Source organism: Cryptotermes secundus, unplaced genomic scaffold (genome assembly GCF_002891405.2).
Source record: "Cryptotermes secundus unplaced genomic scaffold, Csec_1.0 scaffold293, whole genome shotgun sequence".
Lineage (NCBI taxonomy): Eukaryota > Metazoa > Arthropoda > Insecta > Blattodea > Kalotermitidae > Cryptotermes > Cryptotermes secundus.
This window is the reverse complement of record NW_019726228.1, coordinates 1-3,222: the sequence shown is the minus strand read 5'-3', so window position 1 is coordinate 3,222 and position 3,222 is coordinate 1. Positions and strand designations below refer to the sequence as shown.

Below are 3,222 nucleotides of genomic sequence, written 5' to 3'. Positions count from 1 at the left end.
CCCCCCCCCCCTCCCCACAAAAATAGTCATATCTTTGAACCATGTACCTTCTAAACCATACACCAGTGCCTTACCAAAGGACCGCCACTGTTATGACTACAATTCGCATTCGTCTTCCACATGTTTCAATAAAATACTAATTTTTTGTTTTCAGCTTACCTTCTTACATAAAATTTACCTGACTTGCCACTCTTCCAATAAATTGAAAAGATCAACAGACATGAATACTTACACACTACTGCACTCAGGAGAGTATTACAAACTGTCAAACAAATATGAAGTATATGTATTCCAAAGTAAAACAAATCCAACAGATCGCAACACATACAATCCATCACATTTTTCTGAACTGAAATACCACCAGTATTAAGAATCCTTCCTCTGGAAATGCACAATTCATACTGACACAATTGGTCCAGTCATCTCCTAATGAATGACACATCCTCAAATAAAGACATAACAATACACCATTATAAAAAAAAACATACATATCTTGATGGAAAATCTGATAGCTCATGTCTTCAGAAACTGGTAACATACAGTTCATTCATACACAATCCATATGCTCTGCCACTGAGGCAGCAAGTAGAACAGAAATTCATGCAATTATAACAGTAGTCAATCAGTGAACTCTCCTGGCCTTAACACAAATCAATTCTATACATAAATATGTGGGACATTCTTTCCCTAACCTCATAACTGACAAATTGACAGTGATTATGAGAATGTCTCATGTCATTTGGCAACAAACATATTTCTGTCTACAGAATGTTGAAATATTTTCCAAACAGCAATAACAAAATTAGAATCCACATAGAAGTACATAGCACTTTACAAGACCTCTATCATACAATGATAGCCAGCCAGCCACACATACACAAGGATAAAGGTCTTATATATCCATTAACTTCTGGTTATCGAAGTAAGCAATACAATCTCAACTACAAGTTTTGGCATTACACTTATCACAATATCAAAGCAGACAACCATAAATCTAAAATATAGTACATGGCTGCCCCACACCCCCATTCACCCCAACCACATATCCCTTTACCTGGGCAAGATGTCTATCAGTATCAACATAACTGATGCAAAGACATTTTTTTTCAATGTGTGTTCTCCTAAAATTGGCCTATTCTGTGCTTTGTGTACTCCTATGGATGGTGAGGTACAGTGCAGGGTGAACCTCATACAAACCTATAGGCTAAATTCATGAAGCTTATGAAGTATACACACCTTGACCCTTTCTGTTCTATGGACATATATGTACTTTCCTCGATATGTTATCTTAGGTTAGTTTTATTAGCTTGGTTAAAGTTACTTTAGGGCAGGTTACATTAAATAACAGTACATTCTGTTATAAGTTAGCTAGGTTAGCCATGATATGTATACAGTGGCCATCTTGTAGTGCACTCAATTTCACCTGTCACTTCACAACATGTTTCGGCATCATAGCGCCATCATCAGGTGTACCAATTACGTTAATCTATTGCATTGCTTGCCCTCATATGTTTTCACAACACAATTTAAAAAGTATTTAAATTGCTGTCAACATTCGCAGCTAAGAAGGGAACACACATCACAAGATGCGGTTTACACAGAAAAAAAGAAAAATGACCCCATAGTGAACGAACCACATGCAAGTTTTAATTAAGACAAATAAGATGAATTATCTTAAGTTTTAGTGAGTGTAAATTTATCATAGTTGACAAATACAGACTTTTTAAATACTTTTTAAATTGTGTTGTGAAAACATACGAGGGCAAGGAATGCAATAGATTAACGTAATTGGGACACCTGATGATGGCACTGTGTTGCCGAAACATGTTGTGAAGTGACAGGTGAAACTGAGTGCACTACAAGACGGCCACTGGATACATATCATGGATGAAAATCAGTGCAACAGGACGCTAAAATATAACATTATAGCTAGGTTAGGTTACAGGTGTACATATATGTCATTTAATTCATATTTTTTCTCAAGCTGTCCAAACACTTGGCCCACACAGGGTTAACGGCATATACTTCTGCCATGAATATTGACATACTGCACCAGGCTTGCCATCTACATGAATACCTCCCCACTCCTGTAAATAAATCTAAATTTCTTACATATAATTCAAACACAGGTCATTAATTTTGACCAACACATACTTCAAGCATCATAATAATGATAATATACATTTGTAAGGCTAGTTGCAAGACCAGTATCTTGTGGCGGAGAACGATGCGGTAGTTTACCCATCTCACCGTCTGTAGCGTTGGCAGATGAACCTCTTTTACACAACTGCTGCGCTTCTTCCAGTGCTGAATCCTCGTCCAGACATCCCGTGACATATGGAGAGGCATGTTTCTGCGATTGGTGATGGTTACAATGGCATACAGATGCAGGTCTGCATACAGTAAATCTCCTATTTAAGGTCTCTTTGCCAAGAAGTGGATTCTTGCATGTATGTAATTTAACGATGAGGTTATTGACACAACATCACCAAAACCGAATGTTACGTGAGGTTAATCTCGCATGAAAAGCACTAATGAGGGTTTCATTGTACTTCAGTTCCCTCTCAGGTCTTTGATCATCTCTTTATAAGCCTGCTGAAAAACAGTCATCTTCCCCCTTTAGTTTCTATAAACTCTGCAAGATCTTCCTGTGCATATGTCCAATGAACATGGATGACCATCAATCACTTCAACCCCTCATGGATGCAGAGGGACAGGTTATTTTCAAACAAGACCTCACTGCACCATCATCTTGCCACAGTCTACAAGAAACAGTAAAATTACTTGGTAAAAGTTAATATATGTTAATATTATACAGTGTCACTAATATATTTAAGATATCATCAATCTCCACACAGCATAATACGCATTTGCACAGTTATTCATGTAGGTCAGGAGCTGGGTTTGGAACTCTTGACATAAATGTTTCAATGAATATGCTGTTATAAATTTACCACCCAGTGATCCATCAGCATCATGACGTTCCTTCCAGACCCAAAGAAATGACACACACACCACCCCTGTGAACACAAGAAGTAACAGTTCAATAAATTCCACCAATTTTATCTTCACTGTGGACCAGAATACTGACACATACATTAGAATTCTGAATGCACATGGCAAAACATTACCATCCCATTAAAATCTTTCCATTTGCTAGCGTCACTGTGCGATCACGTGACGCAAAATCCTTAAAGTGAACTGCCCCTTCCAAAAGTTGCA

General features: G+C 37.6%; 1 long non-coding RNA gene across 1 annotated transcript; it reads right to left on the bottom strand.

Annotated features, from left to right (window-relative positions):
• Positions 1 to 2,411: 2,411 nt before the first annotated feature.
• LOC111864011 lies at positions 2,412 to 3,022 on the bottom strand. The gene is made up of 2 exons (XR_002842716.2): positions 2,955 to 3,022; positions 2,412 to 2,762 (listed from the first exon to the last, which is right to left on the bottom strand). It is a non-coding gene; the product is annotated as an uncharacterized LOC111864011 (long non-coding RNA).
• Positions 3,023 to 3,222: the final 200 nt, after the last annotated feature.